The sequence below is a fragment of the Schistocerca serialis genome, chromosome 4 (genome assembly GCF_023864345.2).
Source record: "Schistocerca serialis cubense isolate TAMUIC-IGC-003099 chromosome 4, iqSchSeri2.2, whole genome shotgun sequence".
Taxonomy (NCBI): domain Eukaryota; kingdom Metazoa; phylum Arthropoda; class Insecta; order Orthoptera; family Acrididae; genus Schistocerca; species Schistocerca serialis.
The window spans coordinates 23,695,042-23,712,012 of record NC_064641.1 but is presented as its reverse complement, the minus strand read 5'-3'; the positions used below and the strand labels follow the sequence as shown (position 1 = coordinate 23,712,012).

Genomic DNA, 16,971 nt, shown 5'->3' with positions numbered 1-16,971 from the left:
GAAATCACCAACAGAAATGTAAGTAAACGAATTAACATATTACCGAATCATGCTATTCACATAATGTACACACTGTAACAGACTTATCCTTCCACACAGGTTTGTTTTTCAATTCGTAACGCCACTGGCACACATAGCTAATGTACATAACCTATCACCTGATGTATAAGTTTCTGTATAATGCACCTGATGATGGCAACATGCTGCCGAAATGCATTGTGGTAATAAAATATTAGTACAAAGTTACTGCAGCAGTATAAATTATTCCACTTAAAATCTCTTAACACACACATAACATACACACTAAAGAGTCAAAGAAACTGGTACACCTACCTAATATCTTGTAGGGCCCCTGCGAGCACACAGAAGTGCCGCAACACGACGTGGCATGGACTCGACTAATGTCTGAGGTAGTGCTGGAGGGACCTGACGCCATGAATCCTGCAGGGCTGTCCATTAAACGTAAGAGTACGAGGAGCTGGAGATGTCTTCTGAAAACCACATTGCAAGGCATCTGAGATATGCTCAATAATGTTCATGTTTGCAAGGTTTGGTGGCCAGCGTAAGTGTTTAAACTCGTAAGAGTGTACCTGGAGCCACTCTGTAGCAATTCTGGACGTGTGGGGTGTCGCATTGTCCTGCTGGAATCGTCGAAGTCCGCCGGAATGCACAATGGACACGAATGGATGCGGTGATCAGACAGGATGCTTACGTACGTGTCACCTGTTAGAGTCGTATCTAAACGCATCAGGGTTCCATATCACTCCAAATACACAAACCCCACACCGTTACATAGCTTGCAGTCCCTTGCTGACATGCAGGTTCCATGGATTCAAATGTCTCTGTGCACTATAGGACTTAACTTCTGAGGTCATCAGTCCCCTGGAACTTAGAACTACTTAAACCTAACTAACCAAAGGACATCACACACAACCATGCGATGTCGGAGATTTGATGTTTTACTGGATTCTTTATATTCATGGTACACTAGTGAAATGGTCATACGGGAAGATCCCCACTTCATCGCTACCTCGGGGTCACATCGCTCGTGCGCCGACTGCAACAACACGTTCAAATCCACTTAAATATTGATAACCTGCCATTGTAGCATCAGTAACCGACCTAACAGCAGCGCCAGACACTTGTTGTCTTATGCAGGCATTCCCGACCACATCGCCGTGTTCTGCCTGTCTGCATATCCCTGTATTTCAATACGCATGCCTATACTAGTTTCTTTGGCGCTTCAGTGTAATTATCTTGTTGTGGATTTATTAACAAAATTTTGACATGAGTGGACTACTCTACAATTCTTCCACTATCATTAACTGACCATACGTTCTTTTATGACCAGATTTTGTATGGTGACTTAAATTCTCGACAAATAACGCCTTACGGGATTCCAAGTATATTGTTTTCTGTGAAAAAATAGTTCTCTTTTAAACAATATGACCAGCACTCCAATTTCATGACATGATCAGACGCCATTTAATAATCAGATTTTATACGTTGACGTAATTTTCACCACAAATAACGGTTTGTTGACTTCGAAGGACCATTGCCCTTTTGTAAAACAGGTCTGTATTACGAGCATTTCCACCCCTGGTAGCTGAGTGGTCAGCGTGACAGAATGTCATACCTAACGGCCCCGGTTCGTTACCGGGCTGGGTCAGAGATTTTCTCCGCTCAGAGACTGGGTGTTGTGTTGTCCTTATCATCGTCATTTCATCCCCATCGACACGCAAGTCGCCGAAGTGGCGTCAACTTGAAAGACTTGTAACAGGTGAACTGTCTATCCGATGGTAGGCACTAGCCACACGGAATTTACATTTTTACATTACGCGTATGATTAGTTTTTTTGCTGGCAACGTATAGAAAAAATTGTTTTACGCCACTTCAGAAGACACTATCCTGATTGCGATCGACCTCAGTATGTATGGTGACACATCGCATCCATGACATACGTCTTTGATATTTGCTGGTCATCTTACTACGACGTTCCATGGCAGCGACGTCTGCAGATGGGAAACCCAGGCCAGAAGAAGGCGCCATTTTTCTACTAAATTTCGTATTATCCAGAACACAGTGTAATTACTGTATCATTCTCATAGATGATAACAATTTTACATAAATCCATTTGTTTATTCTATACATACGTTTTATTGATTAAATCTCCGATGCTATGCATATATTTTACTGGTTAAATAAATTATTTACGCCACATGGTATTACAAGAAATAAGAGAAACAATTTTTAAATAATCTTACTATAGTTACTCGCAGGTTTTAACAATCTGTTCTGTCCTATAGGCACTACCTTTTTTAATTATTCACTTTTAGATAAACTGTATCTTCAAATGATACGTAATTTATGTAAATCGTTCCTCATTGGCTGACGTTCACGTCATACAGCATAAACATGTCGTCACCAGATTTGTATAAAGCTATGCTGACTAGTCGACAGCAGCAGTTTCAGCGACTGAGATCTACTGGCTGTTCTGGCCATCGTCAGCTTCAGCTGGTGGGTAACGACTCTTCGGTTTTAATAAGTATAAATTACTTTACTGGAAGTCACTGACTTCTTTATGAAACTAGCACGATTTATATCCTTGACAGTGCTATTTTGAAGATGGCTTAAGACTAGGCTGAAACCGCTCATTTTAAATAAAATTACCATTGAGATATGTACTGTTTTTCACTAATTTTAGGCCACTTCTATCTTAAGTTTTAAAAATCTATCTCTTATTATAGCGAACAATATATTTAACATCATTTTGCAGTATTAATATCGAAACGTTATCCTAGTGTGGAGGATGATATACAGACAACGCAGTGAGGCCTTTTCTGCATTCTAAGCAGAAAATAGCCACTGAGGAATTGTTCTGGTTACCTTCCATTCAGAAAGCTGTTGCACTCAGCGACTGTTATATTGACTTGTAAACTATAGAGCGCAGCAATCAGTCGTCCATTTTAAATTTTATTGGCAGATCTAGATTTCAGATAGAAGCTAGCCATTCTCAACGCACTATTATTTTTGCTCAATGCATGTAATGCCTGTGAATTCTGGATGAAGCTCGACCAACAGGCATTACACACTAGAACTTAGAACTACTTAAAGCTAAGTAACCTAAGGACACCACACACATCCATGGCCGAGGCAGGATTCGAACCTGCGACCGTAGCAGTCGCGCGGTTCCAGACTGAAGCGCCTAGAACCGCACGGCCACTCCGGCTGGCCAGGCATTACATGCATTGAGCAAAAATAATAGTGCATTGAGAATAGCTAGCTTCTATCTGAAATCTAGATCTGCCAATAAAATTTAGACGACTAATCGCTGAAATCTATAATTTACACTCAGGAATTGTTAAGGCATTAGAGAAAATCTATATAACTAATTAGCCTGACATTCTTTCAGACCTGATTGTTTTGAACCGTTATTGCTCCACGGTTGATAGCAATGGGTTGAGCCGATGAGCAAATTTTGCATTTAACTTTGTCGCCTCAACAGCACTGGCAGTCAGCTGTGTGTATAGTAACCGCTGGTAGGTGTATTATATGTAAATACATATCTTGTGTGACTCTTATATATGTTTGTTTTATCTGTTGTGCTTGTGGAGGAAACTTAACGCAATCGCACAGTGGCGGCAAGGCGGTCTGCCCCAAAGCAGAAACCTGGACCGCACAGAGTAAAGGACTGCGAAGCTTCAGCGCCAGCACGGGCGGGCAGCGGCAAACAATAATAGCCTTGATTGTTAAGGCGGAGGGGAATACTCCGTTGCGAATTAACATGAGGCGTATAGTCTAGCGAAGAGCTGTACACGTTCAGAAGTAGTAGTGGGCAGTTGGGAGTTGGCCGCCACATAAACGGTAGTGTGGCAACGATCTACTGAAAGCTACTCTCTATCAACATAGATTCTCTACGCTGATGCGCAATGGGAGTTTAAGTGTCAAATCTGAGTCTATTGAATGTTAATGTGAGGGTTATTCAATGAGTTTTAATTTAGTAATACTGCAACAGCTGTGGAACCTTGTATGTTTTACAAGAGGTTGAATTGGTTTGATTGGTGATATTTGGCTTGGGTCGGTGATCTGATTGTTCCGTAGTTTAGAAAATTGGCCAGATGCGAGCACGATCCCACGCACTGGGGGTTCTGTACAAACTTAATTACGTACGTAGACAGTCCATCCATGGCGAGATGGTTGCTAGAGCAGTGTTCTCCTGTGGGAGATGTTTAAATGCGATAAAATGGGACTCTGTTGCTGCCCTTATCCTCTCTCACTGGTGAAGAATACAGAAAGCTAGTTCAGAATCAAGTGTACCTGTTTTCTTTGTTTAGAGCTACTTGCATTTGACCTCAAATGGTTCAAATGGTTCAAATGGCTCTAAGCACTATGGGACTTAAAATCTGAGATTCCCTAGACTTAGAACTATTTAAACCTAACTAACCTAAAGGCATCACACACATCCGTGCCCGAGGCAGGATTCGAACCTGCGACCGCAGCAGCAGCGCGGTTCCGGACTGAAGAGCTTAGAACCGCTCGGCCACAGCGGCCGGCGCATTTAACCTCACCTTCAGCGAAACAACACAGCAAGCCCTCGCTTCAGAGCTATGTCAGAACCTTTCAGGAGACTGAGTGTCACCTGTTGACGTTTAGCGAATCTAGAACGCCACGAAGCACAGAAAACTTCCCCGAGACTCAACTCGTATCAATCTAAGTGAGCTGGGCGCGGCAGTTGAATAAGTCAGGATAGTCGCCCAACGGATTGGCTTTCTCGTAGAGTCCGTGACACAGCCAATTGTTGTCATCATCAGGGCAAAACAAAGTGCCACACGGTAGTAGATTGGTGTCTCGAACTCAATTACTCGTATGTGTACTGAGCTGGATGAGCCAGCACACTAATACGCTAATTATGCCGTACATACATTGACGGGAAAAAATCGCAGCAGCAACAAGGAGTTGTGTGAGACTGAAACGTCCCCTTTTGAAAAATTATATACGACTGTGCTTAAACTGACACACAATATTTTTTAGCGCAACGCCATCTGACTTTCAATAATCCCTACAAAAGAATGGCCCTGACTAACATTAACCTATACCTTTCACAAATCACTGACCTCACAAAAATCTTCGTTACTCGAACTACTGCAATACAGCGAGCGCCACTACTGGCAGCTAAATATAAGATTCAACTACAGAAGGCACTAACTACTGATAGGCATAGTTAGCAAAATGAAAGATTTTAATAGAGAACAAACAATGTATTTACCTTAATAATGTTGAAAACTCATAATATACATATCAGTTCATGACATCCAGTTTTAAAAATCTCAAAACTCCGCCATCTCTCTCCCCACATCCACCACTGCTGGCGGCTCACCTCGGACTGCGCAACGCTACGCGCTGTTAACTTCCAGCTGCCCAACACTACAATGGCAGACAACAATGCAAACTAGCCACAGACTGCACACAGCACAGCCAGTGATTTTCATACAGAGCTCTACGTAACGTTGCCAATAAGAAAACATAAACAGCCTACTTACAAGATAAACAAAAGTTGGCAGGCTTGTTTCTACTTCTGAAAGATGGTGTCCATTCAGAATTCAGCCCACAGCTCGTGGTCTTGCTGCAGCGTTCTCGCTTCCCGCGCACGGGGTCCCGGGTTCGATTCCCACCGGGGTCAAGGATTTTCCCTGCCCTTGAGATGGCTGGATGTTGTTGTGTCGTCTTCATCATTCATCCCCATTACGGTCGGAGGAAGGCAATGGCAGACCACCTCCACTAGGACCTTGCCTAGTACGGCGGTACGGATCTCGGATCTCCTGCATCGTCCCCTACGCTCCTTGGATTATGGGGCCCCATCATTCAGACTTCGCGGCATGGCGTAAGAGTGGCGCTAGCAGCGCCAGTAAGAGGATGTACATCAGATTTGCTTCAAACACAACCTGTAACATTCGTGAGTGTTAGTTACCTTTGAGATAGTAGTAGGTAGTGAGTTTATGTTAGGCAAGAATGCGTTTGAGACGACAAAGACGTCATTACCAACATCTCGCGGAATATGAACAATGTCTTGTAATAGGACTACGAGAAGCTAGATGTTCCTTCTGAGACACTGCACAAAGGCTTGGCAGATACGTAGCCACTGTACTTGATTGCTTGCTACGGTTATCACGAGAACGTACGGCCGCAAGAACACTGGGCTCTGGTGGGGCACGTGGCGCTACCGTGAGGGAAGACCATCGTGTCCGGCGTATGGGTGTGGCACATCGTACTGCGTCTGTACTAGCAATTTGAGTAACAGGTGGCACCACAATGACACAACGAATATTACATCTACATCTACATCTACATCCATACTCCGCAAGCCACCTGACGGTGTTTGGCGGAGGGTACCTTGAGTACCTCTATTGGTTCTCCCTTCTATTCCAGTCTCGTAATGTTCGTGGGAAGAAGGATTGTCGGTATGCCTCTGTCTGCGCTCTAATCTCTCTGATTTTATCCTCATGGTCTCTTCACGAGATATATGTAGGATGGAGCAATATACTGCTTGACTCCTCGATGAAGGTATGTTCTCGAAACTTCAACAAAAGCCCGTACCGAGCTACTGAGCGTCTCTCTTGCAGAATCCACTGGAGTTTATCTATCATCTCCGTAACGCTTTCGCGATTACTAAATGATCCTGTAACGAAGCGCGCTGATCTCCGTTGGATCTTCTCTATCTCTTCTATCAACCCTATCTGGTACGGATCCCACACTGCTGAGCAGTATTCAAGCAGTGGGCGAACAAGTGTACTGTAACCTACTTCCTTTGTTTTCGGATTGCATTTCCTTAGGATTCTTCCAATGTATCTCAGTCTGGCATCTGCTTTACCGACGATCAACTTTATATGATCATTCCATTTTAAATCACTCCTAATGCGTACTCCCAGATAATTTATGGAATTAACTGCTTCGGCCGGCCGCTGTGGCCTTGCGGTTATAGGCGCTTCAGTCTGGAACCGCGTGACCGCTACGGTCGCAGGTTCCAATCCTGCTTCGGGCATGGGTGTTGTGTGATGTCCTTAGGCTAGTCAGGTTTAAGTAGTTCTAAGTTCTGGGGGACTGATAACCTCAGAAGTTGAGTCCCATAGTGCTCAGAGCCATTTGAACCAATTAACTGCTTCCAGTTGCTGACCTGCTACATTGTAGCTAAATGATAGGGATCTTTCTTTCTATGTATTCGCAGCACATTACACTTGTCTACGTTGAGATTCAATTGCCATTCCCTGCACCAAGCGTCAATTCGCTGCAGATCCTCCTGCATTTCAGTACAATTTTCCATTGTTACAACCTCTCCACATATCACAGCATCCTCCGCAAAAAGCCTCAGTGAACTTCCGATGTCATCCACAACGTCATTTATGTAAATTGTGAATAGCAACGGTCCTACGACACTCCCCTGCGGCACACCTGAAATCACTCTTACTTCGGAAGACTTCTCTCCGTTGAGAATGACTTGCTGCGTTCTGTTATCTAGGAACTCTTCAATCCAATCACACAATTGGTCTGATAGTCCATATGCTCTTACTTTGTTCATTAAACGACTGTGGAGTAACTGCATCGAACGCCTTGCGGAAGTCAAGAAACACGGCATCTACCTGGGAACCCGTGTCTATGGCCCTCTGAGTCTCGTGGACGAATAGCGCGAGCTGGGTTTCACACGATCGTCTTTTTCGAAACCCATGCTGATTCCTACAGAGTAGATTTCTAGTCTCCAGAAAAGTCATTATACTCTAACATAATACGTGTTCCAAAATTCTAGAACTGATCGACGTTAGAGATACTGTCTTACTGTGATTTAACGTTAGTTTATTTTCTACAAGCCGTGAACTGAGGTCATGTACTACATTATTTGAAACTGAGCCATCTGTTCGACGTCCGTTCTTGAAAATGGGGATGACCTGTGCCCTTTTCCAATCCTTTGGAACGCTACGCTCTTCTAGAGACGTACGGTACACCGCTGCAAGAAGGGGCGCAAGTTCCTTCGGTTATTTATTTATTTATTCGATTAGACGTCAAGTTGCGTTCGACCAAATTGAGGAGCAAATCTCCAAGGTCATGGAACGTGTCAGTACATGAAATTACAACATAAAAGTAATAACAGATAAAAATAAATGTTGATGAACCTGAAAAAAGTGAGTACTTAAGTTTAAATAACACTATGAGCAATACAATAAGAATCAGCTTAATTTTTCAAGGAACTCCTCGGCAGAATAGGAGTGACCCACGAGGAAACTCTTCAGTTTCGATTTGAAAGCGCGTGCACTACTGCTAAGATTTTTGAATTAGAGTGGCAGCTGATTGAAAATGGATGCAAAGGTATACTGCACACCTTCTTGCACTAGAGGTAAGGAAGTCAGATCCAAACGCAGGTTTCATTTCTGCCGAGTATTAACCGCGTGAAAGCTGCTTATTCTTGGGAATAAACTAATATTGTTAACAAGAAACGACAATAAGGAATATATATATATTGAGAGGCCAATGTCAAAATACCCAGACTCGGGAACGGCGGTTCGTTAATTCACACCACTTATTGCCCGAACCGCCATTTTCTGAGCCAAAAATATCCTTGTAGATTGGGAAGAGTTACCCCAAAATATAATACCATACGACATAAGCGAATGAAAATAAGCAATGTAGACTAATTTTAGTGCTGAAGTATCACTCACTTCTGATACTGTTCGAATAGTAGAAATGGCAGTATTAAGTCTTTGAACAACATCCTGAACGTGGGCTTTCCACGACAGTTTACTATCTATATGTACATCTATACATCTGAACTGTTCAGCTTCACTAATCATATGCCCATTCTGTGAAATTAAAACGTCAGGTTTTGTTGAAATGTGTGTTGGAAACTGTAAAACCTGAGTCTTACTGTGATTTAGCGTTAGTTTATTTTCTACAAGCCATGAACTGAGGTCATGTACTGCACTATTTGAAACGGAGCCAATGTTGCACACAACATTCATCAGCAAACAGAAATATTTTAGAGTTGCACGTAACAGTAGAGGGCATATCATTTATATACATAAGGAACAGGAGTGGCCCCAACACTGATCCCTGGGGCACCCCCCACTTGACAGTAACCCACTCAGATCCCACATCACAGCCGTTATCAACATTGTGAATAATGATCTTTTGCTTACCTCAAGGACACATCAGACCGGACACCCCGTAGCGTGGATTCTACTCGCCCGAAACCACCGCCATTTGCGACTTCAATGGGGTCAAGCGACAGTCCATTGGATGGCAGATTGGAGGCCTGTTGTGTTTTCTGATGGACGCTCGTTCTTCCTCGGTGTCAGCGATGGACGTGTGTTGGTTAAAAAGACGCCAGCCGAGTGGCTACAACCAACATTTCTACGTGCTAGACACACAAGACCTACATCCGACGTAACTGTCTCAGGTGCGATTTCGTACGACAGAAGGAACGCTGTCGTGGTATCTCACGCACCCTCACTACAAATCCGTATCTCAATCTGGTGATTCGACCTGTTGTGCTGCAATTTATAAACAGCATTCCAGGGGCTGATTTCCAGCAGGATAACGCTCGCTCACGTACCTCTGTTGTAACACAATATGCTCCACCGAGTGTTGACGTGAGGCTTTGACTTGCTCGATCACCAGATCTGTCTCCAATCGAGCACACATGCGACATCACCGGACAACTCCAGCGTCATTCGCAAACAGTATTAACCGTCCGCGTAGTGAGCGACCAAGTGTAACGGGCATGGAACTCCAGCCCACAAACTTACATCCGGCACCTTTACGGCACAATTCCTGCACATTTGCACGCTTGCATTCAACATTCTGATGGTTACACCGGTTGTTAATGTACCAGCAATTCACATTTGCGATAGCGTATCTCGCGCTTACATTAACATATGATATTGCAATGTTACTCACTTAAGGGGTCGAAAAAAATCCATTTTCGGTTTTCATCATACACTCCTGGAAATTGAAATAAGAACACCGTGAATTCATTGTCCCAGGAAGGGGAAACTTTATTGACACATTCCTGGGGTCAGATACATCACATGATCACACTGACAGAACCACAGGCACATAGACAGGCAACAGAGCATGCACAATGTCGGCACTAGTACAGTGTATATCCACCTTTCGCAGCAATGCAGGCTGCTATTCTCCCATGGAGACGATCGTAGAGATGCTGGATGTAGTCCTGTGGAACGGCTTGCCATGCCATTTCCACCTGGCGCCTCAGTTGGACCAGCGTTCGTGCTGGACGTGCAGACCGCGTGAGACGACGCTTCATCCAGTCCCAAACATGCTCAATGGGGGACAGATCCGGAGATCTTGCTGGCCAGGGTAGTTGACTTACACCTTCTAGAGCACGTTGGGTGGCACGGGATACATGCGGACGTGCATTGTCCTGTTGGAACAGCAAGTTCCCTTGCCGGTCTAGGAATGGTAGAACGATGGGTTCGATGACGGTTTGGATGTACCGTGCACTATTCAGTGTCCCCTCGACGATCACCAGTGGTGTACGGCCAGTGTAGGAGATCGCTCCCCACACCATGATGCCGGGTGTTGGCCCTGTGTGCCTCGGTCGTATGCAGTCCTGATTGTGGCGCTCACCTGCACGGCGCCAAACACGCATACGACCATCATTGGCACCAAGGCAGAAGCGACTCTCATCGCTGAAGACGACACGTCTCCATTCGTCCCTCCATTCACGCCTGTCGCGACACCACTGGAGGCGGGCTGCACGATGTTGGGGCGTGAGCGGAAGACGGCCTAACGGTGTGCGGGACCGTAGCCCAGCTTCATGGAGACGGTTGCGAATGGTCCTCGCCGATACCCCAGGAGCAACAGTGTCCCTAATTTGCTGGGAAGTGGCGGTGCGGTCCCCTACGGCACTGCGTAGGATCCTACGGTCTTGGCGTGCATCCGTGCGTCGCTGCGGTCCGGTCCCAGGTCGACGGGCACGTGCACCTTCCGCCGACCACTGGCGACAACATCTATGTACTGTGGAGACCTCACGCCCCACGTGTTGAGCAATTCGGCGGTACGTCCACCCGGCCTCCCGCATGCCCACTATACGCCCTCGCTCAAAGTCCGTCAACTGCACATACAGTTCACGTCCACGCTGTCGCGGCGTGCTACCAGTGTTAAAGACTGCGATGGAGCTCCGTATGCCACGGCAAACTGGCTGACACTGACGGCGGCGGTGCACAAATGCTGCGAAGCTAGCGCCATTCGACGGCCAACACCGCGGTTCCTGGTGTGTCCGCTGTGCCGTGCGTGTGATCATTGCTTGTACAGCCCTCTCGCAGTGTCCGGAGCAAGTATGGTGGGTCTGACACACCGGTGTCAATGTGTTCTTTTTTCCATTTCCAGGAGTGTATTTCGATAGATTAAGGTTTTATTTAAGTACTATGAAAAGGATTGTTGCAATTTTGTCATATCATGACTTGATGGAGACCGTGGCTGTTGTTTGAAGACAAATGTTGATGGTGTTAGGACAGCAACCAGCCACAAATTTACTTTCAGTTTGTTTATTCAAAGGGTACCGTTACCGGTTTCGAACCGTTGTGATTCATCCTCAGACGGTTTACACGCTTTTTTATGACATGTGATGTGTTTTTTACAGATTAACTGTCCTAAAATATAAATAATAGATAATTATAAACACGCCACACACATATGGTTGCGTTACAGATCTTCGTTGCATGTGACTTACGTGAAACGTCGGTTTGGAGTGTCTGTTTTCATATCATTCGTCCAACAGATGTGAATACATTCCCACTGCATTCTTATTGTTGTACACGTAAATTGTTCTCACTGAACACTTTAGATTTGTCACTGAGAAGATTTCTACCACGCACCACATGTTTTGATACATACAAAGAGCTTACCAACATACATCAAAGATGCTATGATATATCGTAACATTTGACAATGATGTCCTATGTTTGGAAAGGATCATATATTCATTTACGCAACTGTAATGCCTTTTACACTAGTACAGATTATTATTTATATTTTAGGACAATTAATCTGTAAAAAACACACCACATGTCATAAAGAAAGCGTGTAAACCGGTTGAGGATGAATCACAGCGATTCGAAACCGGTAACGGTACCCTTTGAATAGAGGAATTGAGAGTAAATTCCTGACTGGTTGCTGTCCTATCACCATCAACATTTGTCTGAAAAGGATTTTTCAGAATTTTTTTTTCGGGCATTTAAAGAGCATTTTCCTACCACGTGTGTTTATGTGCCACGCCCACTTTCCTGTCACCCACTGTCAACTCCTAGCCATATGGAGATGCCTTTATTAGTAAAATAGAATGTGTAGGCCATGTTCAAAAAAGTTTGGGAACAAGGCTGAGAAAACTAACTGTTGATATGAGAGCAAAAATATTATAAGATGGAAAATTGTTGACCGGACAGGGTCAGTTAACTAAAACTGAGATAGAAAACTTGCAGGTAATCTATGGGCAGGCAATTAGGAGAAATAAAGAAAATCTGGAAGCAATGAAGAAAGATGTTTGGGCCATATTATTCCATAAGCCCTCTACTGATGGTAAGCCATGTCATGGATTGTGTCCATCAGGAGAAAATTCGTCGTGCAAATACAATAGGCTTCAGGCAACTGGAGAATCTTATTCTCACCAGCATTCTCTTCCTGCTGCTGTTGTTACAGCAATTAAACCTATTTTCAGAGACTTGGCCGGCCGGAGTGGCCGAGCGGCTCTAAGCGCTACAGTTTGGAACCGCGCGACCGCTACGGTCGCAGGTTCGAATCCTGCCTCGGACATGGCTGTGTGTGATGTCCTTAGATTAGTTAGGTTTAAGTTCTAGGGGACTGATGACCTCAGAAGTTAAGTCCCATAGTGTTCAGAGCCATTTGAACCATTTTCAGAGACTTGGCTCATCCTGACCTTTGAAGGAAATGTCTGCATGGGCAGACACAGAACCCAAATGAATGTTTCAAAAGCATAATTTGAAACCGCCTTCCTAAAACTGCATTTTTAGGCATGCATACAATGAAACTAGGAGTTCATGATGCTGTTATTACATTCAATTCTGCTAATATTGGAAAGTGTTGGGCACTGAAAAAGCTGAGAAGTAATCCTGGTGAAAATAGGATCACTGAGCTGCGTCATTGCGATAAAATGAGGATAGCCGATGCAGACAGGCCTGCATCTAATATGGCCAAGAAACTAAGACAAACATCCTGGACGGTGAAAACGAAGCCGGAAGACCTGCTACAGGCTAAAGAAGGGCCATCATATGCAACAGGACAGTTTTAATTAACTGTAAGTAACGAATTTCAAGTTTTTTCCTGCATCAAATAGTTTTTTCAGAAAGGGATCAAATACTTGCCTAAATTAACATGGGCTAGATAGGCAGGGCGTGGTACCCTTAAGCGTATTTTCTAGAAAAATGTATTCCCGAAATTTCGTTACTCTACATTAATTATTTTTTTACTGTTTCAATTTTCTTCGGTCAGTGTATGGGAGATACGATACTGCGTCAAGAGTTTGACAGATCACTGAAAGACCTGAGTTGGAACAAGGCCCTGCGAGTAGACAACATTCCAATAGCACTACTGACGGCGTTGGGAGAGCCAGTCCTGACAAAACTCTACCATCTGGTGAGCAAGATGTATGAGACAGGCCAAATACCCTCAGACTTCAAGAAGAATATAATAATTCCAATCCCAAAGAAAGCAGGTGTTGACAAATGTGAAAATTACCGAACTATCAGTTTAATAAGTCACAGCTGCAAAATACTAACACGAATTCTTTACAGACCAATGGAAAAAGTGGTAGAAGCCGACCTCGGGGAAGATCAGTTTGGATTGCGTAGAAATATTGGAACACGTGAGGCAATACTGACCTTAAGACTTATGTTAGAAGAAAGATTAAGGAAAGGCAGACCTACAGTTCTAGCATTTGTAGACTTAGAGAAAGCTTTTGCAAAGTTGAATGGAATATTCTCTTCCAAATTCTAAAGGTGGCAGGGGTAAAATACAGGCAGCGAAAGGCTATTTACAATTTGTACAGAAACCAGATGGCAGTTATAAGAGTCGAGGGGCATGAAAGGGAAGCAGTGGTTGGGAAGGTGAAACGTCCCCTTAGAAAAATTATAAATGACTGTGCTTAAACTAACACACAATATTTTTAGCGCAACGCAATCTGAATTTCAAAAATACCTACAAAAGAATGCCCCTGACTAACAATAACAATAACCTATACCTTTCATGAATCATTTACTTCACAAAAATCTTCGTTACTCGAACTAGTGCAATACAGCGAGCGCTAAATAAAAGATTCTAACTACTGAAGTCACTAACTACTGATAGGCATAGTTAGCAAATCAAAGATTTTGATAAAGAACAAACAATGCATTTACCTTAATAGCGTTCAAAAGTCAATATATATCAGTTCATGACATCCAGTCCTACGAATTTACTGTCTCTGATGGACACACGTCCAGATCGTCTGATCTCAAAACTCCGCCATCTCTCTCCCCACATCCACCACTGCTGGCGGCTCACCTCCAACTGCGCAACGCTACACGCTGTTAACAGCCAACTGCCCAACACTACAATAGCGACTATTACGACAATGCCAAGCAGCCACAGATTGCACACAGCACAGCCAGTGATTTTCATATAGAGCGCTATGTGGCGTTAGCAACATAAAAACCTAAACAGCCTACATACAAAGGGAATGAGACAGCGTTGTAGCTTCTCCCCGATGTTATTCAATCTGTATATTGAGCAAACAGTAAAGGAAACAAAAGAAAAATTAGGAGTAGGTATGAAAATCCATGGAGAAGAAATAAAAACTTTGAGGTTCGCCAATGACGTTGTAATTCTGTCAGAGACAGCACAGGACCTGAAAGAGCAGCTGAACGGAATGGACAGTGTTTTGAAAGTAGGATATAAGATGAACATCAACAAAAGCAAAACGAGGATAATGGACTGTAGTCGAATTAAGTCGGGTGATGCTGAGGGAATTAGATTAGGAAAAGAGACACTTAAAGTAGTAAAGGAGTTTTGCTATCTGGGGAGCAAAATAACTGATGATGGTCGAAGTAGAGAGCATATAAAATGTATACTGGCAATGGCAAGGAAAGCGTTTCTCAAGAAGAGAAATTTGTTAACATCGAGTATAGATTTAAGTGTCACGAAGTCGTTTCTGAAAGTATTTTTTTGGAGTGTAGCCATATATGGAAGTGAAATATGGTAATAGATTGGACAAGAAGAGACTAGAAGCTTTCGAAATGTGGTGCTACAAAAGTATGCTGAAGATTAGATGGGTAGATCACATAACTAATGAGGAGGTATTGATCAGAACTGGGAAGAAGAGGAGTTTGTGGCACAACTTGACAAGAAGAAGGGGCCGGTTTGTAGGACATGTTCTGAGGCATCAAGGGATCACCTGGAGGGCAGCGTGGAGGGTAAAAATCGTAGAGGGAGACCAAGAGATGAATACACTAAGCAGATTCAGAAGGATGTAGGTTGCAGTAAGTACTGGGAGATGAAGAAGCTTGCACAGGATAGGGTGCACGGAGAGCTGCATCAAACCAGTCTCAGGATTCAATACCACCACAACACACAGTGTATGTTATGGCGGAAGGGATTAGATGATGGAATTGAACTGGCGTTCGTTGCACGCCGGGCAGTACTATGCAGGGACGGCGGTGTGCGGCGTTGGGAAGAGCAGGCTGTCGGCAGCTCGGTCGGCTGTGTCCAATGGCAGACAGGCCGTTGACCAGTGGTGGGGTGGTGGGCGGGAGCAGTGCCGGCTGCCGGCAATGCATTATGCAGAGCCAGCGGAGGCCGTGCGGCTGACAGCCTGAGGGACGCCGTCGTGTCCTGCCGGGCTGCACTCTGCAGCAGAGAGGACCGGAGAGCAGAGTGGCGCCGGAGCTGGCTCTCCGCGGCTTGTTATTGCAGGTGGCTGTCCGTCCGATTGCCAGGGCAGCCGGCAGGCGGAAAGCGGAGCGACTAGCGGGCGTTGCCCTGCTGTCTGCGCCGATACTTGCCGCATTTGGGTCCACTTAGTATGAAATCCAGAAGACTTATAAACTCATTATATCTTAATCAAAAAGTTTCAGTTAAAGTCAGAGGCGAAAGTACCAACTGGATCAGACTAGGAAAAGGAGTAAGACAAGGATGCTGTTTATCACCTACTCTTTTCAACCTCTACTTGGAAAATATGATCGACCAATGCTCATTAGATGACAAAGGAGTAGAAACTGGAGGAAGAAGAGTAGGGTGTTTGAGATTTGCTGGTGACATGGTCCTTCTAGCCACAGGAGAAAAAGAATTACAGGATTTGGTGGACACCATTGCAACCAACGGAAAAAATATGAAATGAAAATTAATACAAATAAAACAAAAGTATTGGCACTAGGAGGAAATAGCACTCCGCACTCCGTCTTCAGGCCACAAGTGGCCCATCGGGACCATCCGACCGCCGTGACATCCTCAGTGGAGGATGCGGATACGAGGGGCGTGTGGTCAGCACACCGCTCTCCCATTCGTTATGATGGTTTTCTTTGATCGGAGCCGCTACTATTCGGTCAGGTAGCTCCTCAATTGGCATCACGAGGCTGAGTGCATCCCGAAAAATGGCAACAGCACATGGCGGCCCGGATGGTCACCCATCCAAGTGCCGGCCACGCCCGACAGCGCTTAACGTCGGTGATCTGACGGGAACCGGTGTATCCACTGCGGCAAGGCCGTTGCCAGGAGGAAATAAGGAAATAAAAATAATGCTGAATGGAGAAACACTAGAATAGGTGCAAAATTTTAATTATCTTGGAAGCAGGATAGACACCGACTGGAAGCGCACCACAGAAATTAAAACAAGAATAGCAATGGCAAAAGGGGCGTTTTATAAGAAAAGGAGAATCTTCTGCAGCGATCTGGACAGAGAACTCAGAAAGAGAC

General features: G+C 44.5%; 1 pseudogene; it reads right to left on the bottom strand.

Moving 5' to 3' along the window:
- Positions 1–16,650: 16,650 nt before the first annotated feature.
- On the bottom strand, positions 16,651–16,768 carry LOC126475880 (5S ribosomal RNA; annotated as a pseudogene).
- Between the last annotated feature and the right edge of the window lie 203 nt (positions 16,769–16,971).